General features: G+C 48.9%; 1 long non-coding RNA gene across 1 annotated transcript; it reads right to left on the reverse strand.

Annotated features, from left to right (window-relative positions):
• Window positions 1-26669, reverse strand: LOC115504438. Its single transcript, XR_003965696.1, has 3 exons — window positions 23501-26669; window positions 19184-19321; window positions 1-649 (listed from the first exon to the last, which is right to left on the reverse strand). It is a non-coding gene; the product is annotated as an uncharacterized LOC115504438 (long non-coding RNA).
• Window positions 26670-27784: the final 1115 nt, after the last annotated feature.

Raw genomic sequence — 27784 nt, forward strand, 5'->3', positions numbered from 1 at the left:
CAAGACTCGTACCACGAAAATTACAAAACATTGTAAACCAGAGAGTAGATTAGTGGTTCCCAGGGTTGGGGGCTTGAGGTGGGTGGGGAGTTTCATCACCTCTTTCAGAGGTGATGAAAATGTTCTGGAAAGATGGTGATGAGGGCTGTACAAGTTTGTGAATATGATAACTGCCACCAAATCGCACACTTTAAAAGGGTTTCATGGAATGTGAATTATATCTCAGTAAGAAAGAGTGAATGAAGAGGAAAAACATAAACAAAAAAGTGAAGGAGACTGGTTACTCAGAGCCCTTTGCAGACTTCCATATGAATCCAATCAACTGACCCCTCAATCCAAAGACACATTCATGGAAATTTCCATCAGGGATAACTTGAAAATTATGCCCATATTGCCTCCTCTTTGGGAGCGATCCAGGCATCTCTCCTCGGTGCTTATGTTGACCTGGCTCATAAAGCAATGAAAAAAAGAAAAAGAAAAAATACACCTCACCGTTTGCACCCACCAAGTTTGCAATACCAACTCAGTAACAACAGTCCAGGCCTTTTCAACGGATTTGCGGTGCTGGTCCTCTTTGACTCTGTACCTGTGATGTCCAAGGTGGCAAATACTAATGTTGTGGTCTGATAAGAAGATTGTGGTCTGATGCCTGTATTCACAATTGAAGGAAGTATGAAATATCCATTAGGAGCTAATAAAAACAAAGATGTAATTTTTCCCATCCAAAATAACCTCATAAAGATATAAGACACTTTGTGCAGTTCCTGGCATACAGTAAGTGCTCAATAAATGTTGGCGACTACAGTTATTTGCAAATGCCAGTAGACGTGTTAGAAAATACAAAAGCCATCCGTTGTGGTTTCCCTGTTGACTTCCTTCCCTCCTCTCCAAGGCCCCAATACTTGGCTAAGCCCCATGCAGCCTTCTGCTGTCCTCACAGATGACAAGCTAAGGTCCTGTAAACTGACTCAAACTGAGTGATCAGTGGCTAATGGAGCCTCAGCATGTCCCCTCCTTCCCCTTCCCTCTGCTGCCTGTTCTTGGACGAATCATTGCTTCAGGCTCTATCACATCGAAGTCATCTGAACTCACCGCTACGTGGGTATGTGAACGCATCAACTTTCCTCAAGGAAAATGACCTTGCTGCCTCCCAAACTGTTTCTCCAGGAAGGAGGAAGATGGGTCCCTGGGGAGACAGTGTGGTCTGCACGGCAGCAAAGCAAACCAGCCCACCTGAGGGACTGGACTTCTGGCTTGGACCCCAACACAGTAACTAAGGACAGAGCCCTCGGGCTCTCCCAGCATCAACACCCACCCCGGAGGCACCCTCAGGCTCCACCCACATCCTCCACCCTGGACCCCTTGCTCCCTCTGGCCTAAAGGCTGGGCTGGGGGGACCTAGGGTGCTGGACACACCCAGGATGTTCTCACCACTCCCCAGAGCCAAAACACCCTGCTCCAAAACAGAGAAGTGAAACCTGCAAATAATCAAAACTTGTTTCCAGACCTTCAGAGTTCTCCTGCCCTGACCCATCCATTGCCTGAGTGGGTGTGTGTGTGTGTGTGTGTGTGTGTGTGTGTGTGTACAGACACCAAAGAGACAGACGATCTGTAAAGACAGCTATAGATATATGGATAATAGATATACAGACACGATCTCAGTGTAACACATTGCACATGTTTTCTGATTTGTATTTTTTTTATTTGAGAGAGAGCAAGAGAGAGCAGGGAAGAGGGGCAGAGGGAAGGAGAGAGAGAATCTTAAGCAAGCAGGTTCTGCGCTCAGCCCGACATGGAACTTGATCCCACAACGCTGGGATAATGAACGGAGCGAAAACCAAGACTCAGACGTTCAACCGACTGAGCCATCCGGGTGCCCCTACAGAGACTTTTTAAAGCTTAGCTAAGGTGGCCAGCTGCCAGGGGACTAAGGTGAGGCTGGTGCCACATCCCCCACCAGCACAGCACCCAGCCCCCCCTCCTTCTGAGACCCTCCTCCCCCCACAGGCTCCAGCTCCCCCCAAGGATCCTGCCCTTCAACACCAGGGAACTAAGCAGCTCTCCCTGTCTTCCCTTCCCATGCGTAGGCCGCGCTCATTGAGCCAGGGGGCTCTGCGTCCTCACCCTCAGCGTCCAGCCCTGGAAGCACACGCGCATGCGCGGGATTGAATCTGACTCCTCCAGCCTGGCTCGGAAGTTTGGATGCAGCCAGCAGCACAGAAGTGTTGGCTGAATAAACGAGCAGATCCAGTGACATTTTTACATCTCGCAAATGCTAATTGCCTTTGGGTACTCACTGATTATGCTCTAAGTTTAAAAATTAGGACACTGGGGGACGCCCGGGGGGGCTCAGCCAGTTAAGTGCCCAACTTGGTTTTCGGCTCAGGTCATGATCTCATGGTTTGTGAGTTTGAGCCCCACATGGGGCTCCACGCTGACAGCACGGAGCCGGCTTGGGATTCTCTCTCTAGCCCTCCCATGCCCCTCTCCTGCTTATGCTTGCTTTCTCGCTCTCACTCTCTCTCTCCCTAAATAAGTAAACTTAAAAAAATTAGGACACTGACTGTATGACAGGCACCTATTTTTTATTGTAGTAAAATACAGGTAAAATTTACCATTTTAACCATTTTTGAGTACCAGTTCTATGGCATGAAGCACATTCACAATGTCATACAACTCTCACCACCATCCACCTGCAGAACTTTTTCATCTTCCAAAGCAAAAGTCCACCTCCATTAAACACAAACTCCTCGTTTCCCCTCCCCCAGTCCCTGGCAGCCACCTTCCTACATCGTCTCCATGAACTTGACTGCTCTAGGGAAATCATTCAGTATTTGTCTTTCCATGTCTGACTTACCTCACTTAGCACGTCTTCAAGGTTCATTCATGTTGTAGCAAGTGTCAGAATCACATTTTTGTTTGTTTGTTCACTTATCTGCTTTGAGAGAGAGAGCAAAATTTCCCGGGGGAAGGGCAGAGACAGAGAGAAAGAGAGAGAGAGAATCCCACGCAGGCTCCACATAGTCAGCGTGGAGCCCGACGCGGGGCTCAAACTCACGAACCGTGACATCATTACCTGAGCCAAAATCAAGAGTCGGTCGCTTAACTGAATGAGCCACCCAGGAGCCCCAGAATCATACAATTTTTAAAGACATCAACTTTTTGATGACCTCCTATTGTGGGCAGGGTTCCAGCTAAAAGTGAACAAAGGTAAATGACAGTCGCTGCTCCAACGCCCGAATCTACGAATCTCCATATGAAAGGGTCCGATGTGCTACTAAATGAGAGACCACCAACACAGCTGGCCTTCCTCATCACCCTTGAAAAATGGCTTTCTACACTCCAGCCTGCAGACTGCAGACTATTTTCCAGGTGAATCTAGCAATTCTAGAAGAAAGTTTACAAATGAAATTGGCTAATGGGAGAAGTTTCAGGCCACACTGGGGCTATGACTAAACAACAGATACAAGTCTTCTGTCCACTCCTTGGGTCACGCTCTGGAACAGCATGAAGTGGCCACTTAGTCTACTGCTCTCCCAGGAAATTCTAAAAGGTGCCAAGACTCTCCATACAGTAAGACTTCCCCTTCACCACCCACCACCACTACTGTGCCTGCTGGGTGGCCACTTAGAAGGCCTTGGATGGGATGCGGGTCTGAGCTCCACAGTGGTGGGAAGTAGAGTCAGGGAGGTGGCATTTATTATTGAACTTCTACTCGAAGCCAAGTACCACGGTAGGTGCTTCCACACATAGTATCTCAATGAATAATAATCTCAACGATCAAGGACAAGAGATGCCATCACCTCATGTTCACAAATGCAGAAACTGAGGCTCAGATGAGCCACTAGACAGACCACCCAAGGACACACAGCTAATTAGTATCAGAATTAGCAAACAAATTCGAACTTGTCAACCTCAAAGCTGTTTTCGTTCACCCATGATGCCTCTCCTTCCATGATGGGGAGTGATGCCTTCCTCATCTCCAGCCCCGCCCCCTGCTCCCCCACCGAAGACCCCAGAGGTACATCTTGAGAAAGACACCAATGATAGGACCAGCGAAAAGCACAAGGAAATGTGTTACCCTCCACCCCACAGGAACCATAAAGGGGGCTGGGGAGTCCCTCCAAAGAGGACTATCTGGAAAGGACAAGACTTCTATGAACCCTTAAATGACAAAGGAGCAAATTCCTACAGCACTGACAGCTTAAGCACGGGCAGGGCTTCTGACTCAAATGAAGAATGCTCAGGCAGCTTTCCTAATTAATGATGGTTGAGTCATAAGAAGAAAGAAAAGTTGGCTCCAAGCTGATTCTCAGAGAAAGGTGCCCTCTGTGAAGTGCCTGAGTAGGCATCTCCTGCAGCCGTATCCCCCACTCTCTCCTCCAATCCTGATGCCACACCTTCTGGCACTTTCTTGTGGGTAGAGGCTGCAAAAAAGCAGGCGGCCTATCCCAACAGGCTTGGGAGAACTCGCTTTGGCCAACCAAATGATTGGGAGGGTTTTGGCTGGAAAGGCATTTCCACATGGCGAAATGGAGCGTGGCTGCTCTTGGATACAAGCCACAGTATAATGTGAGGGGCAACAGCAACTCTGACAGAAAAACCTATCCCCATGGATGTCAATACTCCTGAGATTTCACCTTTAAATATGTCTTTCTTGGGGCACCTGGGTGGCTCAGTCGGTTAAGTATCCGACTTCTGCTCAGGTCATGATCTCAAGGTTCATGTGTTCAAGCCCCGCATTGGGCTCTGGGCTGACAGCTCAAAGCCTGGAGTCTGCTTCAGATTCTGTCTCCCTCTCTGCCCCTCCACGGCTCGCTCGCTCTCTCTCTCTCTCTCTCTCTCTCTCTCTCTCGCTCAAAAATAAATAAATATTTTTTTAAAAATTAAAAAAAAATGTCTTTCTCATAAAGTTATCAGCCTTATAACTATCACAAATTCACTGTTATCCCAATCAAAATCCCAGCATTGTTTTTCCATGGGACTTGACATAATTCGCCTTAGATTCATACGGAAGATCATTGACTAAAGAATGTCTAAGAAAATGTGAAGAAGAAGAACCAAGTGGGAAGACTTTATACTCCTGGTATCAGAAATTATTGTAGCACTATAACGATTAAGGCAGTGTGTTTCTTTTTTTTTTTTCTTTTAGCATTGAGAATCCTTTATTCAGTTATTCCCTATCACAAGAATATTTTAGGGTACCTGAAAAGAAAATATCAAGAATTGTCTCTCCTGAAGAAAGTTATAGGATTCTAAATAGAGTTGCAAAAATATTCCTATTTCAAATAATTCTTAGGACAAAGAATATAGAATTTTGTTATGCTACTAAGCATATTTACATAAAATTTCAAAAACATTAAAAACTTTTGAGACATGGTATTCTGCTAATACATGTTTTAATTGATACTTAAAAAATCCGAGTATAATATTTTTATACAAAAAATGCAGAGATCTTAGGTGATAAAAGAGTTGTGACAATTGTTTACACTGCTGTGATCACAGAAAACAACATATACAAGTATTTCATCATATTAGAAAGTTCTTCTGTGTCTCTTTTTCTGTTCCCTCATCTCCCTCACCTTAAAAGCCACTACTCTCACACTTCCATGACTATATGTGAGTTTATGTTTGGGAATTTTATTCAAATAAGATTATACAGTATTTAGTCTTTTATGACAGGTTTCTTTCACGCAGTGTAATTTTAATGTTTATATAATTTATTAAATTTATTTTTTTTAATTTATCTCCAAATTAGTTAGCATATAGTGCAACAATTATTTCAGAAGATTTCTTGATGCCCCTTACCCAGTTAGCCCATCCCCCCTCCTACACCCCTTCCAGTAACCCTCTATTTGTTCTCCATATTTATGAGTCTCTTATGTTTTGTTCCCCTCCCTGTTTTTATATTATTGTTTCCCTTCCCTTATGTTCATGTTTGTCTCTTAAAGTCCTCATATGAGTGAAGTCATATGATTTTTGTCTTTCTCTGATTAATTTTGCTTAAGATAATACCCTCCAGTTCCATCCGCATAGTTGCAAATGGCAAGATTTCATTCTTTTTGACTGCCAAGTAATACTCCGTCGTATATATATATACCTCATCTTCTTTATCCATTCATCCGTCGATGAGCATTTGGGCTCTTTCCATACTTTGGCTATTGTTGATAGTGCTGCTGTAAACATTGGGGTACACGTGTCCCTTTGAAACAGCACACCTGTATCCCGTGGATAAATACCTAGTAGTGCAATTGCTAGGTCATAGGGTAGTTCTATTTTTAGTTTTTTGAGGAACCTCCATACAGTTTTCCAAAGTGACTGCACTAGCTTGCATTACCAAGGACAATGTGGTTCTAATAGCACAGGGGTTGACAATGGACCAATGAACTGACTAGAGAACTCAAAACCCATTCAAATATGGAAACTTGATAAATATCAGAAGTGGCTGTACATATCGGAAGAAGTGTCGACTGTTCAAAGTGTTGGTATTACATAAAAAAGTCTTTCTTTGGGCTCCTTTCCCCAGGAGAAGTCTTCTTGGGAGGAGAACATTCATCACCTCCTGGTAAAGTGTCAGGCACAGAATTAAATGGATCTTGAAGGTCACATTATCCTCCTCAGTGCAGGAGTCTCTGAGTATCTGCTTGTATATTCCAGGGATGTGAAAAGCGTAATCAGGAAAGGAAGGCTGTTCCATGGATATACGGCTCCTGTAAAGTTCTTTATATTAAGCCAAAATATTTTCCCATAGCTTTTCCCCCTCCCCATATGGCACTGGGGACAAAGGTCCATCTTCAAGGCTGTCTAGCAAGCCCTTGAGCATCTCCTGAGGACTCCAATTCTCTCAGTCATGCTTGTGGCAGGACGTTCAATGCACATCCCCCCACCCCAACTTCCAGGATGCCTCTGATGGGCCCACTCCAAATTATCAGTAAGACTTCTGCCTGTGTATGCTATTTGTGTACACACACACACACACACACACACACACACACACACACCCTAGTAAGGGAGGGAAAAGCAAAAGGCTCCAAACTGAGGTAACACAACAGACCCAAAGGGAGACTCAGATGTGTTAGCTGGGTGTTCCTGGATGTAAGAAGTAGCAGTTCTCTCCAGTTAGCTCATGCAAGTGGGCGGGCAATATGTTAGACTACTTGTGGAAATATGGAACAGAGGAGCCTTAGCCATAGAGCCAGCCCTCAAGGACCGCTTGGAAAAATCAAACCTGAATTTTATGAGATCAGGAAGCCCAAGAAAGTGAGGCTTCTACTGGAAATCCAAGGCAGCTGTGGAAACCAGGCCATCTGGTAGACCCCCAAGCAGCAGGCCTTCACAGACCCTGCTCCAGCGCTCTGCCATCAGAATCAGTCAGAGTTCTCCTCTCAGACTCTGCTTCTTCCCATCCATCTCTTCTCTTCTCCTCTTCCAAGTATGTGGTTGATTCTGCCGAAGTTCCCAGTTCACTAAGGCACAGCTCTCCTAGCCAGGACCCTGCGGAGGTCACTGGCCACTGCTGCTCAGGTAACAGCCAACAGAGGCTCATCAAGAGCTGGAGGCACTGCAGTTTCTCTAGGTGGGGAGGGGGATGGGGAGTGAGCAGGACCAGCCTGTGCCTGACCTTCATAGTACAGCTGGTGCCCAGAAGGGACAACTAAAAAGGTGTTCATCTCAGTTCGTGGAGGGAATAAGAGAACACAGACTCTTGGCTGTTATGTCCTCAGAGAATAGGCTTAATTCTGAAATCCAGATGGAGGGGACTCACTAAGAAACATCCCATGTGACCAGCTGCTTCTTGTTGGTGATGAACCCAAAACAGCAGCCCCAGTGTCTACCCATCTACCACCTTTTCATCCCTCTGTGGTGTCCAGTTTCCTCTATTACAATACAAATGCCACTTAGAAATAAATTTAACCAAAGATGTACAAGACTTCTTTGCTAAAGACCAGCAAATGTTATTGAGGAAAATGAAAGACCCAAATAAATGTACAGATGTACCATGTTCATGGATTGTAGGACTCAATATTGTTAAAATGTCAATTCTCTCCAGATTGATCTATAGATTCAATGTAATCCCAATAAAAACTCCAGAGGGAATTTTTCTAGAAATTGACTAGCAGCCAATTAGGTAGAAATTTAAGTAGTCAATTTTGTAGCAATAAGAAGGACTAGAATAGCCAAAATAGTCTTAATAAAGAATAAAGTTGAAGGGCTTATAGTAGCTGCTTTTAAGATTTACTACAAACAATAATAATCGAGACAGTTTGGTATTAGCATGAGGGTACACAAAGACACCAATGGAACAGGAAACATCATCCAGAAATAGAACTACACATATATGATCAATTGATGTTCAACAAAGAAAGCAAGATAATTCAATGGGGAAAGACAAATATCCTCAACAAACGGGATGAAATAATTATCTACCCAAAAGGGAAAAAATGAACCACAACTCCATGTATCACATGGAAAACTTAAGCTGGATCCTAGACATAAAGGAAATACAGCATCTTAAAAAAAATAGAAAATATTGGGGCTTCTGGGTGGCTCAGTCAGTTAAGCATCCGACTTCAGCTCAGGTTATGATCTTGTAGTTTGTGAGTTTGAGCCCCACATCGGGCTCTGTGCTGACAGCTCAGAGCCTGGAGCCTGCTTCAGATTCTGTGTCTCCCCCTCTCTCTGCCCCTCCCATGCTCATGCTCTGTCTCTCAATAATAAATAAACGTTAAAAAAAATTTTTTTTAATTGAAAATATCTCCATGACCTTGAAGTAGGCAAACGCTGCTTAGGCAAAACACTAAAAGCACTAACCATTAAAAAAATTTTTATAACTAAAATTCATTTAAAAAAATTTAAAATTTTCAACACCCCAACCCTAATAGCTACAATTAAACAGACTGACAACACCAAGGCACCTGGATGGCTCAGTTGGTTAAGTGTCCAACTTCAGCTCAGGTCATGATCTCACAGCTCATGAGTTCGAGCCTCGTGTTGGGCTGTTGTTGACAGCTCAGAGCCTGGAGCCTGCTTCAGATTCTGTGTCTCCCTCTCCCTCTGCTCCTCCCCCATTCGCACTCTGTCTTTCTCTCTCTCAAAAATAAATTTTAAAAACACTAAAAAAATAAAAATAAAAAAAACCAGACTGACAACACCAAATGTTAGTGAAGATATGGAGCAACCAAAACTCTCATATAGTGTTGATGGGAGTGTGAAACGATATAACTAATCTGGGAAAAAAGTCTATCAGTTTGTCATAAAACTAAAAATACAACTGTACACCGAACAATTCCATTTCTAGGTAAAAAAAAAAAAAAAAGTAAACATATGTCCCCCGGTATACTTTTACAAGAATATCCACACCAGTTTTGGGGCGCCTGGGTGGCTCAGTGGGTTAAGTGTCTGACTCTTGATTTCAACTCAGGTCATGATCTCACGGTCTGTGAGTCTGAGCCCCACGTCATGCTCTGCACTGACAACCTGGAGCCTGCTTGGGATTCTCCGTCTCCCTCTCTTTCTGCCCCCACCCATTTGCAATCTCTCTCTTTCTCAAATGAACATTAAAAAAAAGAATAGCCATACCAGTTTTATGCATAATATCTATAACTTGGAAACAGCCCAGCTCTCCTTCTATAAGAAACTATGGTAAAGTCATTCTACTCAGGAGAAAAGAAAAAAAAAACACATAACAATATGAGCAAATCTCAAAAACCTTACGCTTGGTGAAAGAAGCCTTACACAAATGAGTACCTAATACGTGATTCCAATTATAGGAAGTTCTTGAACAGACATGATTGGAAAAAGACACCACTGTGGCTGCCTCTGGGGGTCGAGTAGGACTGGGAAGGGGCATGGAAGCACTTTCTGGGGTGCCGGGAATGTTCCAGGTCTTTGTTTTAAAATAACAGTTTCATGGAAATAATATGTCAAACACCATGGCGTTCACCTCTTTAATGGTACAATGCTGTGGGTTTTGGTATATTCACAGAGCTATGCAACTATCACCACTGTCTAGATGCAGAGGAAACCAGATACCCACTAGCTCAGCCTCAACCAATCCCCCCCACCGCCCTGCCCAGCCCTAGAGAGGCCCCCTTACACCATTCTGTCAACCATCCATCTGCTTTCTGCCACAACACATTTGCCTATTCTGGACACTGTGCGTAAGTGGACTCACACACTCGGAGGCCTTTTGCATCTGGCTTCTTTCACTCAGCATCATGTTTTCAAGGTTCATCCACACTGTAGTGGGTACGAGAGCTTCCTTCCTACTGCTGAGCAACATTTGGTTGTATGGATAGACTACATTCTGTTCACCCATTCATTGATCATTTCAGTTGATGGACATTTGGAGAGGTGCTTAACTGGAAAAGATACAAGGGAACAAACTTTCTGGGGTAATTAACATAGCAGTTACATGAGTGTATGTATTAGTCAAAGTTATTGAACCGAGGACTTAAGATACGTGCATTTTATTTTAGTGAGGAAACTATAATTCAAAAAAAAGGGCCCAAGAAAGAAAAGAATAAAGAAAGAGAGAATCCAGGGAGGAAGGGAGGGAGGGAGGGAGGGAGGGAGGGAGGGAGGGAGGGAGGGAGGAAGGGAGAGAAGAAAGGAGGGAGAATGGAAGGAAGGGAGGGAGGGAGGGAAGAAGGGAGGGAGGCGGAATGGAAGGAAGGAAGGGAGGAAGGGAGGAAGGAAGGGAGGGAGGGAGGGAGGGAGGGAGGGAGGAAGGGAGAAAGGCAGGCAGGCAGGCAGGCCAGCCAGGCCGGGAGGGAGGGGAAATCACCCAGGCCAACAGCCCTGGTTTCCTGTGGGCTGTAGCAACTGCTCCTAGTAAGCGTTGGGCTGTGCCAGTATCATCCCGTGACCCTGAGAAAATCAGAGCATGCTGCTCGCAGGGCACATTCCCTCCTGCGGAGAACCCGCCTTGTGCTGCCAGCTTGCTGGAGAAGGCACTCAGCTGGGCTGCAGGGCGTCTGCTTTGGGCTGGCCCACCCCCACGCGGGCCCGAGTCTGAGCACACTCCCTTTTGCCTGCCACGCAGCTGGTGGGCATGGCAGTTCTAGCTCTTGATGTAAATCGATACACTCACGGCTGGCTTGCCATTCAGTCCCTAGGGAGGAAGGAGAAGCTCCCGCACTGGGAGGAAGAAGGCGGCAGCCGGCAGGGAAGGAGGCCTGAGGACTTGGCCACCACTGCATCGAGACACCCTGGCCAATGAATACTCTGTCTCCTGGTCAAAAGACACCTAGTATTCTGCAGGTTAAAGATGGTCAAACAGCAGGCATTTTCATTCCGCTCAACCCTTAGGCCATCCACTGGTTGTAAGATTCTGTGCGGGGCTGGCGACCCTCTGTTCTAATTGTGTTTGGGGTGGGGGTGGGCAGCAGGGCACATGCAGAAAAAAATAAGTGATAATAAATAATCTGAGGTGGCGGACGCCAAGTGCCGTGTCAGTGCGAGCTACAGATCACACCGTGAAAGCTCAAACAGCAGAGAAGCCACTTCATGCCAATCTGTCACCACATGCTAAGTGTCGGGGCCCGGGAAGCCAGGATTGATCAGGGGTGGCCCCACGCTCCAAGATGCTCCCTCGTGGTCCAGGGGTGCAGACTAACTTGCAAACCCAGAATTGGAAAGCACCATGGTCGTCATTAGAGTGACGGGGCATCTGAGTTCTGCCAACCTGGAGCTTCTGGCTGACAGTGGGGGCAGCAAAGTGGGAGAGGGGAGACAGGTGAGGTCAAACTGGGGACATTCCAGACAGGAGAAAGAAAGGCCCTCCCAGTATCTGCACAGAAGTGGAAAGATGCACAGACCAAGGACGGTCTCGGTTTGACCAGAGACATGCTCACGGTCGGTGCAGCTACAGGAACGAAGGCTGAGGAGCATCTGGCTGGAGGGAGAGGGGGCTTGGGGAAGACTTCTTGCAAGGGCCAGCCAGCACAAGGCCCTGAACGATGGGAAGAAGCAAGCCATGCAAACAGGAACACACAGCAGAAGCTGGGTCTCTGGGTGGGGGTCCTGCACAGGGTAGGGTGAACAATGCCCCCCAAAAGAGGCCTACCTCCTAATCCCCCCAAACCTGTGGATATGTCACCTAACATGGAAAAGGGGGCTCTGTTTATGTGATAAAGTTAAGGGTCTTGAGAAGGAGAGATTATCCTGCATTACTCACTGGGCCCAATATAAACACAAGGGTCCTCGTAAGAGGGACGCGAGAGGTCGGAGTACAGAGTAGAGGAGACCACAGGAGTCAGAGGCTGGGGTGACAGGAGGGAGGGGCCGCAAGCCAAGGAATGCAGGCTGACTTCAGACTCTAAGAGGCAAGGAAATGCAAGCCTCCCGAAGGAACACAGACCGGCAGACACCTTGGTTTCCAACATGTGAGACTCATCTCAGACTTCAGACCCCAGAACTGCAGGATAACATAATTGTGTTGTTTAGAGCCACTCAGTGTGGTAACTTGTTACAGTAATAACAGGAAACACACACTGCAGAATCAGTGGGAATGCAACTTACACATAGCCCCTACATATCCCCTCTTCCCAGCCCCAACAGGTACATTTACTTCCCTCCGGAGATTTCATGCCATCAAAAAGAGTCGGAATGCAGAAGCACGGTTAACAAATGTGGTTACATTATCTGCTACTTTGTTCGTTCATCACTTAGCAAATGACAGGAACAGAGTGAGGTCTGTGATCCATACTGACATCCCTGCCCCCAGCGAGCTCAGAATCCAGTGGGGGGTGCAGACGTGTCAACAGCCAGTCACCACACAAGGTGACAAACCCTTAATGGAGATAGGAAGAGGGGAACACGGCAGCACAGGGGAGAGCCAGCTGGTGTGGCTTCCTGAGAATGGAATGGTCCAACACAGGGAGTCTTGGCTGCGCAACGAGGCAGGACGAGGGGGAAGGCAGGCAAATGGAACTGCATTTAGCAGAACGGAGGTGGCAGGAGATACGGCTGGTCTAGGGGAACGGCAGGTGAAGTGAGCATGGCCAAAACAGGGACCAGAGGCTGGGACAGGTGCTTCCTGATTACAAGGTGGAAACAACTGCTTCATGGCCACCTTCTCAGCCCTGCCTCGGTGAGATTAAAAGGCCAGGAGCTGCAGGAGGATTCGCGGCAGAGATGGGTGAGGGCTCGAGGGGCAGCCCTGGTGCAAACACAACATGAGCCTTCAAGCTCCAAGAGACAGCACAGCACCCAAAGGAGACACTCCAGGTAGGGAAGACCACCCGGCTAAGCACTCTGACCCTGTCCGCCCCATGTGACACCTCGTCCTTCGATTCATCGCACTGCAGGTGACATTGCCACTACATGCAGACTTCGGGGTGCCCTGCGTCCCTGTTGCCCCTGGCACCAAGAGACAACACAGTCTTACCATTGCTTACTTTCATGAGCAACCTAAGGAGGAGGTGATTCCCACCCTGGGAACAGCCTGGCTCCTGACCTGAGCCATCCCCAGATGGCTGGTATCACCCATGACAAGGAACGAGCCAACAACGGCCACAGCGCCGAAACACTACTGCGTGTGGGCGTGGCCAGATGACATTTGGTCACAAGGGTGAGGAAACGTGGAGATGGAAGTGATGCAAAGAAGAACAGAAGGGAAGCACAGAGGGAAGGAGGAGAAGAGAGGGGGCAACGGGGACAGAGGTGGAGAGCCGGAAGAGTGGACACCTGCCCTTGCACAAGGGATGCAGTTCAGGCTGTCCCAGACAGAGAGCTTTCTAGGACCCCTGACCTCAGGGGACAAGATCTGTGCCACGGCAGCACTGCAGGCTGTGAAGCCACAGGGACACAGTCGGGCCTCTAACCCAGTGAGGCCACACACCTCACCCGTCATGCAAATCAGAGCAGAGGAACGTGAGGAACTGTGTTAAATACCAAGGGGAAGATTTTGCAAATAGTTTTTTTTGAATTGTCACTGCTTAAGTGCGAAGACTCTCAAGTCTGAGAAGCAACATTTCATTCTCTCTGAGCCCTCAGAAATTTTAAAAAAAGGAGAACTCACTGTGCTCGGGAAACCTGCGTTGGTGTGGGCCCACGCTCGGCAGAACGTGGCGGAGGGGGGTGGGCAAAGTTACGGAGCTCCTCGGGACAGTTTCCACTCCAGATGGCGCGGGCGTGGAAGCTGCGAGGGCTGAGCAGGCAGGGGAGAAAGCAAACCAGGAGAGAAGCCCACTCGGAACAAAGGGACAGGAGCACTGTGGGGAAAGGCCAACGATTCAGCTCAGGTGCACAGAGGCGCCCTGGTGTCCACCGTCCTGGCTGCTCCTTTGCCATGAAGGCTCCAGAACCAGAGGCTGTGGGCCGGGCGGGCCGGGGAACTGGGAACTCTGGCTCTATTATCACGAATCGGCCCGCAGCCCTGGACCAGCCGCCTCCTCTCTTGGATCCGCTACCTTATTTTGCAAAGGATGGTGTGTGGCGGGCTGACACTCTTTCTGGGAATGTCTGGGACCTACAGAAGCACCACTGCTGGTCGAGAGGGGCTTGACAAACCTCTGCCCCCGATCCTGCCCAAATATGTTTCTAGCACTTCTAACCTTCAGGTATTTGCCGTTTTCCCTGTAGCTTCCTTGGCCGCTGACCTTTCTTACTGGGTCAGGAAGCTTGCAAGGGGCCCCCTCCTCCAGATTTATCCGGGACAGAGGGGCTGGGTCAGAATCGTGCAGAGCGAAGCCTCAGCAAAGCTCTCCATACACCTGCAATTCTATGACTGGAGCCTTTCAAAGGCTCTCAGCCTGAGAAAGCACAAGGTCTTGGTGAGGTTTCCTGGCCGGCTCGGGGCTGGCTTCATGCCACAGTAACATGCCCAGGGCTGCACGGCCTAGAACCCCTTCAGGCTCCTCTTCCCCAACCCTTGAAAAAACCTCGATTCTTATGCCCTCAATACCCTGCTCCGCTCAGACTGCTGTGACCAGACACAGAACAGGTGTGGGAATGGCGGAGGGGCACTTTTAGGGCCCTACGTAATACAGCTCAGGCAACTGCTTGCCCCTTTCCTGGTGGCATCCGCCAACCTTGATGTTCTCCCTCCCGTAAGCCCCTGCAAATCCGGGGTGAGGGCGTGAGGCCCAGAGACGCCCCAGGCTGGTGGATTCTGCCACTTTCCACTTCTGCCAAATACAGAGGTTTGCTCATCCCCACAGATGCAGTAAGGAGGTCCCCCCGGGTTAGAAGAACCTAAGACAGAATCAGACTGAAGGAATAAAACTGGATTAGGGAAACCGGAGGGAGACGGGGTGACTGGAACTCTGGGTAGGAATGCAGATTCACCACAATTGGGTGAGGTTCACTCCTGCTCCGCAGAGCTGGCTAATGAAACAGGAGCATTCGCTCTTATCGTGGGTACTGGTTTACTTCTACGTTCAAAAGGCAGCATTTGAAGAGAGTTGTTGAGAGATACTTCACATGGTATAAAATTTGCCCATTTAAACTGCACAATTCAATGGCTTTTAGTACGTGTGCAGAGTTGTGAAACCATCACCACTAAGTTTAGAACATTTCATTACCCCTGAAAAGAAAGCCCATACCCAGGAGCACTCAGGGCCCCTGCCATTCCCCCGGACCCACAGGCCCCGGGCAAACAGTAATCTGCAGAGCATTTTACCCCGACACGCACTTTCCCTACCGTGAGGGTATGAGATGCAGCAGATGACAGGGGTGTCTTAATCAAGATCTCATGACCCACAAACAAATGGCCAACAAGCACAAGAAAAGACATTCAACATCACAGATCATTAGGGGAATGCAAATCAAAGCAACAACGAGATACCACCTCACACCCATTCAGGATGGCTGTCGTCCAAAAAACAGAAAATAACAAGTGCTGGTGAGGATATGGAGAAATTGGAACACCTGTGCACTGTTGGCGGGAATGCAGAATGGTGCAGCCACCGTGGAAAACAGTATGGTGGCTCCTTCAAAAACTAAAATTAGAATTACCATATAACCCGGAAACTGCACTTCTGGGTATATACCCAAAATAATTAAAAGCAGGATCTTAGTGGGGCCGCTGGGTGGCTCAGTTGGTTAAGTGTCTGACTCTCGGTTTTGGCTCAGGTCATGGTCTCATGGTTCTTGAGTTTGAGCCCCACATAGGGCTTATATGTTGGCCGTGTGGAGTCTGCTTGGGATTCTCTCTCCCCTCTCTGCCCCTCTCCCACTCACGTATGCTCTCTCTTTCTCTCAAAAATAAATAAACTTAAAATTTTTTTTAAATGTTTATTTATTTATTTTTTTAATATTTTTTTTCAACGTTTATTTATTTTTGGGACAAAGAAAGACAGAGCATGAACGGGGGAGGGGCAGAGAGAGAGGGAGACACAGAATCGGAAACAGGCTCCAGGCTCTGAGCCATCAGCCCAGAGCCCGACGCGGGGCTCGAACTCACGGACCGCGAGATCGTGACCTGGCTGAAGTCGGACGCTTAACCAACTGCGCCACCCAGGCGCCCCAATGTTTATTTATTTTTGAGAGAGAGACAGATTACAAGTGGGGGAGGGTGAGAGAGAGAGGGAGACACAGAATCCAAAGCAGGCTCCAGATTCTGAGCTGTTAGCACTTAGCCCGATGTGGGGCTTGAACTCATGAACCGTGAGATCATGACCTGAGCTGAAGTCGGACACTCAACTCACTGAGCCACCCAGGCACCCCAAATAAATAAACATTTTTAAAAAGCATGATCTTAGAGGCGCCTGGGTGGCTCAGTCCGTTGGGCGGCCGACTTCAGCTCAGGTCATGATCTCGCAGTCCGTGAGTTCGAGCCCCGCGTCGGGCTCTGTGCTGACAGCTCAGAGCCTGGAGCCTGTTTCGGATTCTGTGTCTCCCTCTCTCTGACCCTCCCCCATTCATGCTCTGTCTCTCTCTGTCTCAAAAATAAATAAACGTTAAAAAAAAAAAGCAGGATCTTAGAGAGACATTTGCACACTTATGTTCATATAATTATTATATACACAGAATTATTCTTCATAGCTAAAAGATGAAAGCAACTCAAGAGTCCAACAACTGATGAGTAGATAAACAAATGTGGTATATACATATAATGGATACTACTCCTCCTTAAAAAGGAAAATTCTGACACGTGCCACATCATGCAGAAACCTTGGAGCCCCTGTGCTCACTGAAAGAAGACACAAAAAGACAAATATACTGTGTGATTCCACTTACATGAGGTACCTAGAGTAGTAAAATTCATAGAAAGTACAGCGGTGGTTGCCAGGGGATGGGGGATGGGGAGTCAGTGTTTTATAGATACAGAGTTTCGGTTTTCCAAAAGGAAAAGAATTCTGGAGATGGTGGTGGTGATGGCTGCACGGGAATATGAATGTACTTAATGCCCCTGAGCTGTACACTCAAAAAAATGGTGAGGATGGTACTTAAGGCTACCTATCAGTTGACTTTATGCGAATCAAAAGGAGACTATCCAGGTGGGCCTCACCTAATCACACTTAAGTCTTTAAAAGCAAAGGGTTTTGGGGGCACCTGGGTGGCTCAGTCAGTCGAGCATCTGACTCTTCATTTCAGCTCAGGTCTTGATCCCAGGTCCTGGGATCGACCCCGTGTTGGGCTCTACACTCACAGGGCAGAGCCTGCTTGGGATTCCCTCTCTCTCCCTTTGCCCCTCTCCTCTACTGGCACTTTCTCTCTCTCTCTCAAATTAAAAAAACAAAAAACAAAAAAAGCAAAGGGTTCTCTCCTGCTGATAACAGAAGAGGAAGTCAGAGATTCAAACCAAGGGGGGATTTGAGGCCCCACTGCTATACTGAAGATGGAGAGGACACATGGGAAAGACTAAGAGTGGCCTCCATGAGCTGGGGGCAACGCCCAGCTGACAGCTACCATGTTCTGCCTGGACGCATGACCAGCATGGCCAGCAGAGGTGGGAGATAATGAGTCGTGTTAACCCGCTAAGTTGGATCATTTGTTAGAAAGCAATAGAGGACTGATTGGATCTCCTAATTGGGGCCAGAAAGGGAAAGAAGACATTTTAGGGAGCAGAGATGACTCTCAGTGATTAACTTTGTCTTTTTCACATATTTCCACTTCCTCTAGAAAGCCTCCCCCGCCACCCTCCCGAGAGCCTTTGCGGATCCTCGCCTCTGTCTTCCTCTGTCGGTAATTATCTGCCACTCCCTTGGCCCTGCGCTCAAGGGCCTGCCAGCCGGAATCCCCAGTCATCTCGCTTTCTCAAATCTGGTCTAAGGACTTCCAACACAGAAGCCACAACTTGACCTTTTTCATCTTTCCCAAAGCTCCCAGTACAGGGCCAAGCACACTATAAACTAGCCCACAAATTCTTGTTCACTAAGCCATTTCCTTTCAGTTCCAGTGACCAGCAAGGCCAATGAAGGCATTCAAACCTGATGTGGCCACAGGCACATGGAGAGCCTTTCCCCTAAGACTGGCTTCACCACCACCTGAGACTAACAAAGCACTGAGGTGGTGATACCCCATTTCTGAAGCCTGACTTTTCATTAACACTGGCCAGTCACGTTTTTCAGCATGAGTTGGGCTACCATTTCTCTGAAGTTTTTTTTTTTTAATGTTTTCTACAACTGAAATTTACCAACACAGAGGAAGTAAGAATAGGATGACATGAGGTCCCACAAAATGTGCTACCTGTGTTTTGTTCCACAACAACCTTACCCTGAATGCCTGCCAAGTCCAGACAGCATGGTGAGACCCCAAAAACAGAGAGCTAAATCACAATAGCCCCTACTCTTGGGCTGTCATCCAAGTATCCCCTGAGCACAGAGGTCATAGCAGAGTCTTTGACACTTTGGAAACTAGGAGGTTGGATTTCTTCAGGTCGGACCACAGAATCAGGTCTCCTACAGGCAGGCAATGGGTGGGGTTCCCTTCTGCATTCTGTCCTGTTCCAGGGACTCTGGGGACGCCTTCTGTGCCCCACCCTGGACTCCAATAACACACATATGATGTCACTGTCTAGATGTGCAACAGTCTTGGCCAATTTTATCCAAAGCCCTCAAGCACAGATTAAAAAGTAAATCCATAGCATTTGGACAGACCTTTACAGTTTACAAGCCACTGTCATATTAATTGTCTCATTTGATCCTCCCAGGAGCCCTAAGAGGTAGGAGGAGTAGATTATCATCGCCCAATTACCAATGAGGAAACTGAGGCTCAGGGAGCTGAAGTGACTTACCCAGAGTTACCTGGTTTGGAAGCCAAAAAACCATGTTCTTCCACGTTGGATCTAGTCTTTGAGCCTAAATGGGAACTCAGCACAGACAGGCTAGGCTCTCCCCAGCTGGCCTTCACAGCTGGTGCCTTGAGAGTTTCTCTATAGAAAGAGTGAAGGAGAGGCTGGGAATCAGGAACAAAAAGAAAGTACAATGGTGCCTCATATTCTAGTAATATTTCATCTTTTTCAAAGAACTCACATATTTCTTGTCTCATTTGGTTCACAGAACAATCCCATAAGGTCAACAAGACAAGTATATTGTCATCAAAACTTGGATCAGAACTAGTCCCCAACTTTTCTGATTCCAAGACTCTTTCTATAAGATAAGGGACAGCATTCTTGCCACTGAGACCCTCCTTTCGTCCCTTTGGCCCTGAAGGGTCAAGACCAAGAGACCACTGGATACCCTTCTCTTGTGTGGCCACACAGGTCCAACTTACAGTGACCTTTCATTTCCCTATGTGATCCCCTGCCAGAAACTGGGCCCAGAAAGCAGGCCCCTCCCCCTTCTGGTTTTAGGACTGCTTTTACAGAACCAATGTTTTTTTAAGTTTATTTCTTTTCAGAGACAGAGAGAGCGCGTGCGAGTGCGCACACGTGTGGGGGAGGGGTAGGGAGAGGGGGGAAAGAATCCCAAGCAGGCACCACACTGTCAGCATGGAGCCTGATGTGGGGCTCGAACTCACAAACTGTGAGATCACAACTTGAGCTGAAACCAAGAGCTGGACGCTTAACTGACTGAGCCCCCCAGGCGCCCCACAAAACTAATCTTATGTAACCGATACACCAGGGGGAATGGAATCTGCTAGACTATTGCTCACCCGCTGAACACACATTTTCTGAGCAGGGTATCACTCTAGGCTACTCACTGGGAGTTTGAGAAATACCTCAGGCATATTCCCTAACAGAAGCTCACGATCTTGATCTAGTGGAACTGGCGAAAACACAAACACGTACATGACAAGGTACACGACATTTACTAGTACATGACAAGATGGAACAAATGTCACAACATAGTTATAAGCAAAGGGCTGCATGCAGATCAGCATCATGCTGGCTGGTGGGAAGGAAGAGTCTTCATGAAAAAAGAGGCGTTGGGCGCCTGGGTGGCTCAGCCAGTTGAGCTTCCAACTTCGGCTCAGGTGATGATCTCACAGTTTGTGAGTTCAAGCCCCGCATCAGGCTCTCTGCCGTCAGTGCAGAGCCAGCTCTCCGATCCTCTGACTAGCTCTCTCTCTGCCTGTCCTCTGCTCTTTCTCTCTCTTTCTCAAAATAAATTAAAAAAACTTAAAAAGTAAAAGAAAAAAGAGGTGTTTAAGCGGAAGGATGACTGGAGAATCTTGACAAGTAGGAAGATGCAGGCTGTAAAAACAGCACTAACATTTGGGAACTAAGGATATAGTCCCTTGTGAGGGCAGCATGAAGTCCACTTGGCCCCCGACCTCCCACTGAGGCTGGCTGGGATCCAGCTTAGACCCCCAGCTAGATCTAGGCTGGATCCTGCCCCCATCCCAAGGGAACCCAGGAGACTGGGGCCACTTGCTCCGTCCTCCAGGTTCTGTGGACTTGCAGCCCCACCCGCCAAATGTTAACTGCCCTCTTCACAACTCATCTCTTCCGCTCTCTAGTTGGTTCTCACATGTGTCTTGCATTCCCAACTAGACTAAAATACTGGTCTCCTGATTCCTTGAGAACATAGCAAGGCGTGCCTATATCCCATCCCAGCCAGCATGAGGTGGGCACACAGTAGGCCCAACAACCTGTTTGTTGACTGGCTGCCGAAGTCTATAGGCCCAAGAATCACAACTGTACAAACAGGTAGACAAGAAGGGGCAGTACTTGTAACCCTAGCCTGGGATTACAGGGAAGGGGTTAGCAGAAGACACATTATTTCTGGCTTTAAGGTTACATTTTATAGAACTGATCTAAATTTAAATCAAGGGGCTTAGACTTGTGGGGTCACTCTGGGGGGACTGCCCTGTATTTCACATTCTGTTCTCTCCTAGACCAATGTCCCAAGGTCTCCTTAATCCATTTTTCTAGTTCCAGCTTATAAACATCTTCCAATGAAACATAATGTCTCATGGTTCCTCTTGAAAAGAGTTACAGAAAGGCTGGCATAGTTGCCATTTCCAGTCTAGAGACTGGAGGACAATGCCAGAGGTGAGAGCAGAGTCAGGGCAAGAGGTGGGGGTGGCCAGGACCCCAGGGCACAGTACAGCCTCCTACCGGTTGGTCTCCAAGGAGCCAAAGTCTCAGCTGAAGTGCTGGGTGGACAGACTTTACAAACAGGGAAACTGGATAGGGTCAAAACCCAAACAGGTCACAGCACACCCAGAATGGAGCATGGGCAAGCAATGAACATCATCAGCTAGGAGTTGGGGGATGGGGTAGGTGAAAAGAACCAAATGCCCAGGTGGGTTCAGAGGCAGAGAATTTTAGTTTTAGGGATTTTTCTAATCCAACCCTCTTTAATCCCACAGGTGGGGTCCTCAAAAAGTTCTTTCCTGGGGCACCTGGGTGGCTCAGTTGGTTAAGCACCCGACTTCGGCTCAGGTCATGATCTCACGGCTCAGTAATTTGAGCCTGTGTTGGGCTCTGTGCTCACATCTCAGAGCCTGAAGCCGGCTTCAGATTCTGTGTCTCCCTCTCTCTCTGCCCCTCCCCCACTCGCACTCTGTCTCTCTCTCTCTCTCTCTCTCAAAAATAAACATTAAGAAATCCACACCAAAAACAAAAAGTTATTTCCTGTTATAGTCTAACCCTGTTCTACTCAGTGTCTCTCTGCGTCTTTGACCTTCCACTTCATCCTCCATATTGCTGTCAGACTGATCTTTCCACAACACAGATCAGTTCAGTGTCTCCCCTCCACATTCAGAAGGTCCGAAGTCAGTGTGACCCAGTAAGGCCTTCTCTGCTAGATCCAGACAGGGTTTGGAGTCTTATCTCCTCTCTACACCCCACTGACGTCATTCTCCCCAACAACGTCCTGCACAACACTCTCCAAAGTTGCAAGACTTACTCCTGTCTGCCAGGAGAATCTCAATTCCAAGGTCCAGCTCAAATGTGTCCTGGTCAGTTAAATCTCCTTGTGCTCATTCATTCCCCCAGGAAAGATGTGTTTACTTTCTCTTCCATGCTCCCAAAACACCTCCGTAGAGCATTTATCACCCTGACTTGAACTGATTTTACAGAGACTGAGAGGCCACCAGGAATAGGGATTGGTTTTGCCTTCTCATTGCTCACCTTGTCCTTACTTCGCACGGCAGGAGTAGGTGGTCAAAACATGTTTACTGAAAGAAGAAACCTTTCCTTTTTTTTTTTTTTTAGTTTTCACTTTTAAGTAATCTCTACACCCAGTGTGGGACTCAAACTCACAACTCCGAGACTGAAAGTCGCTTGCTCTACGGACTGAGCCAGCCAGGTGTCCCAAACCCCTTTCCTTTATAGCCGCACAGTGAGTTCCTGGTGGGGCCCAGTTAAGCTCGAGGTTGTCTGATGCCCAGGTCAAGGCACTGCTTTCTAGGCTGCTTCTACCAGTTTTTCGTGAACACGCACCTGGATGGCTCCTTACTAACCTGGACTTTCAGACACTGGGACAGTGACGGGCATCAACTGTCCCAAGTTAGCACCAAGCTGCTAACTGTAAAGAGAGGCTCCTGTGTCTCTCCCGGGGAAGAAATTTGATTCGAAAAGGCTTTAAACCGAGCTGTAGGCGGCGACAGAGCAGGTGAGTCATCCCAACCCACACCCGTTCTCTACTGAAGGGCCCCAGCGTCTGTGTGTCTGTGGTCATATGGGAAATGGGTACTCTGAGCTGACTCGGGTCCCAGGGAGGGGGATGCTGATGTTATGGCCAAGGACCCTTCACCCATGGTGATGAAGCAGGAGTGATGGCCTTTATCTATGACAGCAAACATAAAGGGACTCAGAGAGCACAGGGGATGGCCTCAGAGAAGCTGCAGCCGTGGTAATGGCCAAGGGACTCAGCTCGCCGCTCTTGGGGCCCCATCTGGACCCCTTGCACCCACACAGCCTGTCTCCACCGCCAGCCCTCACCCATGTCACTTCATTTCCCTAAATTCAAAGCTCCTCAAGAGAAACACAAGGTGTCCTCCACCACCCATCCCCCAGACTCAACCAGGACATCTATACTGCAGTTGAATTTTGTTCTAAGCAAAGTCAGCATGTAAAGTTGAGGGATAAATCTTCATTTTACAAACTCTTTTCACCACCACGAGCTCCCCTAAGGCCTTCACTCACTGGGGGCTTACTTACCATGTGTAAGTTCCTCTGTTAGGAGCTGGAGAGATACGAACACCACTGCAGTACAGTCCCTGCCCTCAACCACGTAAGCAAGTTGCATATGCGAGTTACTGTACATGCAGGAAATAACGTGCTAAATCCTTCAGAGGAGGTTCACAAAGTGAGTCTGGGAATCTGGAGGCGAATGAGTTTAGAGGGACATCGTTCGGGAGATGGCACAGAAGTTGGGCTTTAGAGAACGGGTTGGATATTGCCACTCTGAAGCACGTCAAATGGCCTTCCATATGGAGGAGGTGTTGTCAGCAAAGGCCTGTGGGTGGAATCAAATGTCAGGCAGCTCCGTGTGGAAACCCACCAGGGCAGGCTGAAACAGCACATCCGACAGGCCCAAGCCCCAGGGGCACAGGCCAAGGCACAGGGAAAATGCTCCGAACAGCAAAGGTCAACATGAACGTAAATACTGCAGCAGCAGGACTTATTCGGGGTGAGAAGTGGGCCAGGATGGCCTTGGAATCCGGCCAGAGGTCAAAGGCCAGCTCTACCCTCAACAGCTGTGTGATCTTGAACAAGTTACCCAACCGAAGTCTAGGTCTTCCCGTCTGCAAGGCCGCTCCCTGACACTTCCTACCTAGCGTGTCACTAAGAAATGAAATGAGATGATGGAGAGGACACATGAGGCACGGTGGCAGGCAGGGCAAGTGATCAGTCTATGTGAGGCTCTTCTTCCTGGCTTGAGCAGACTGGACAGTGAACAAGTGAAAGACTGTGTGGGGCCCTCGAGGAAGGAAGAGGCCAATACAAGGGGATTCTAAAGCGAGGAGATGGTGAGGGAAGAGGGACTGCGGAGAAAGGAAACAAAGCCTCCACACTGAGCTTTCTGCTCCAGGGCAGGCCACCGTAGGGATGCTGCTAAAACTCCCCACCACGCTGGTAGGTGGTTTCTCCCTGAAGAACGCCGTGTTCCAGGATCGACACCAGTGATGCAAGGAGCAGAACTGAGCTTGTAGGTGGAGCGATGGGTAGGAGCCGAGCAGAGATGAGGCAGCACGCTGGACCCCTGCCCAGATTGTGGGGGCATCAGAAATCAGGACTGGATCAAGATGGCACCGAGAGAGAAAACTGCTTAATTCCAAAAACTTCCACTAGGAAAGCCCAGAAGTCCAAGGTGTTTTGCACATCTAGACACCTGATCTTTTAACCTGAATACCTGGCTCATTACAAGCCAGCAACAGAGATACCGCCAGGCACAGGACTCACCTCTGCAGAGAGCCTCCAGTCTCATGGAGGAAGGCACACTAAGGGTCTTCAGGGAGCTTTGCCACCTAATCCTACGTGTGTTTGCTCCTTGTTCATTTGTGCATTCATTCACTCCATCATCCACCGCACAAACATCCACGAAGGAACTACTATACCCAAGATAAGATCCCGGAGAGGCAGGTGTCCCGTTAGCTGTTCACATCTCCATTCCTCAAGTTGTTTCACTTGTCAGTTCCCTTATCTGTCAAATGGAGAAAACTGGGTTTATGGGAAAATGCAATGAGATAATGGACACACACAATGCAGAGTAAGTGCTCAAGAAGTGTAAACTATTAATAAACGAGCAGAAGTAAGGTCACATGTTATATTGGATACCTTTCGTTGCTCCTCTAGGTACTTTCTGCATCCTTTTCTATCTGTACTGTGTTCTGGAATTTTCCTGCATGGACTAATCAAGTCTCCTTTGCCCTCTGACTTCCCATGGGGTTTAGTACATGGAGAGCCTTGACAAATCAGAGGGATTTTATTTCCTCCCAACTGCCTTCCTGAACCCCTTGACCTGAAGTCCTAGCTCTAGCAAAATGACCCTCCACACAGCCTCTCTGCCTCGAGGCGTAGAGATGGTAAGATCCCTCTGTTACAAGCCCCAGAACATTTCACTATCCACGGTTCTTTCCCTACACCCTGCCTCAAATTACCCATTCATAATGTGCCATCTGTTTCGTGCTGGCCCCTATTATGTACGGGGTAGGAGAGAGAGAATAGGCCTGGGAATCAGGAGACCTGAGTCCCACCTCTGCCACCAGCTGGTTCTGTGACCCTGAACGCTCTTTTACTAGGTGTCAGCGTCCTCATCTGTAAAAAGAACAGGTGGGACCACATAGCTCTTTTTTTGTATTACAATTCCCCGCCACTGCTGGGTGTTCCGTGAAGTTAAACCCAGAAAAGGGATGCATATCAGGGAATAAGGCTTCCTAGTGCAGAGGGCAGGTTAGCCAACTCATTCTTACCCAGGGAGGGCACCTAACTCCTTTCCAAGGACTTCCCTTTTCCTCCCAGATTCCCCGGGGACCAAATGATCTCCACTCCAAACAAACAGCCAAGGAAACCCAGGAAATTACAAGTAAATTCTCTCCTTTCAGTAACCAACCAGCCAACCTCGATTTAGCCACACAGGCCCCTTCCCAGCTTCTGCTATGCACAGCGGGCCAAGGTGTGGTGTGGTGTGGTGTGGTGTGGTGTGGTGTGGTGTGGTGTGGCCAAGAGGCAGGTGCACACTCCCACCCAGGCATTCTCCACAGGGCTGCAAAGGGATATGATGCCCTCTCACAACTGGTGGGTATCCAGGGCAGAGGGAGCCACCCAAATCAACACCCTGTCAGAAAACCTACAATTGAGGTCTGTCACTGGACACGTTTCAAAGAGAGGCTGAGGACCATTTCATGGGATATTACAGAATCTCTGGAGTTCTTTTTAGCTCCTAAATTAGCGACTCAGGGAACCCCAGGAGCCATGAGAGACATTCTAATGAGATTACCCTCCCTAGCGCCCCCTACCCCCATCTGGAGTTTCACCTGCCCCAAGCGCTTTCCCATCTCCCCTCACCCAGAGGTAGGGCCAAGTGCCAGCATAAGGCTGGGTTTTTAATCCTTAAGGACAGCAGGAGAGGGCACTTTGGATACCAATTTCTAAGTTTCTGGCGGGGGAAGGGAGGAGGGATAATCTCTTAAAATCTCAGCTCCTGGGCTGGCCGCATGTGAAAACCGCAACCTAATAACCGCCAACAACAATTTCTTCGACGTTCTTCACGTCCGGAAACCGTGGCCTCTCCCCACAACTCTGAGAGAGTTCAAACCCTTTCCTGGTTCCAAATCAAAACTTCCGAGAGCCTCCGGGCTTCCAGCGGCCAGACCGCGCACGGGACGGCTGGGGCCCAGGGAAGACACAGGCGGCGAAGCCCGCGGGCCGGGCGGGGAGGGGACGAACTCCAGCGCTGAGCCGCCGCCCTGGCCGCCTCGAAGCGCCTGTGTCCGCAGGAAGCACCGCCGCGCGCCTGCGCGAGTCTTGGCACGTGACTCGGGAGCGCGCGGCCCTGGAGGGGGCGGGGGAGGGACCACGGCCGCATGCGCGGGGAGGGCTCCCGCGGGCGGGGTTCGGCTGGGACTCAGCTCAGCAGCTCCCCCGGCGGTGGGTGCTGGGGGTCGCGGTGACGAGCCTCGCTCAGCGGTAGCGTTTTGCGCTGAGGAGCGGGCTTTCGAGACCACGCCAAGCTTGGCCAGGCGCTCGGTTCTCCAACCCTTTCGTTCCTGTTCCAAACCGCCCTGCTTTAGGGGCCTCAGTTTCCCCTCGAAGGCGAGGGGGTGCAGCGGGAAAAGCGGACCCGTCGGCGGTGAGGACGCCCGAGCCCGGAAGATGCGCCCCCTCCGGGAGCCGGTCCCGCCGGATAATCTGCACCCGAGTCGGGGGCCAGGAGCAGCTGGGGTCCAGGGCCCAACGGGGGTCCTAAGTAGGGCCAGACTGCTGAGGTGGGCTTCCTCCGCCGCCTCCTTACGGGGCTCCCGTATTGGCCCCCAGCTCCTAGCAATGGGGCGGTGTCTGGGGGGGACGCAGACCCGGAGCCCTCCAGCCAGCAACCCATGGACCGTGGGTTTGAGGGGCACGGCCCGAGGGACGCTGTCTGGGTTGCCAAAATCGGCTGCTTGATTTGATGCCAGGCTCTCGCCCCTCGGTGAGCCCCAGTGCTGCTGCCCGCCTGACCCTCCCTGCTTGTTCATGGCCCTCTCTGTCTAGAAACTTGCAGTGGCCTCAAGCCCAGACTTCTTGACCTTCCATCTAAGGGTTTCCCTAACCCACCTCAACTCACCTTGACTCCTCACTGGCCACACACAAATGGCTCCCTCCCTTTCAGAGTCTGGGCCCTTGATCTACCCCCCAGGATCCGACCCCCTGGTCTCTGCCCTTCCAAACCTGTCCAGCCTTCAGAGTGGAGCTAGAATTCCACTCCCTTTCTAAGCTCAGAACCCCCTGGGTGTCTCAGTA

The sequence above is a fragment of the Lynx canadensis genome, chromosome E3, assembly GCF_007474595.2.
Source record: "Lynx canadensis isolate LIC74 chromosome E3, mLynCan4.pri.v2, whole genome shotgun sequence".
Taxonomy (NCBI): Eukaryota; Metazoa; Chordata; class Mammalia; order Carnivora; family Felidae; genus Lynx; species Lynx canadensis.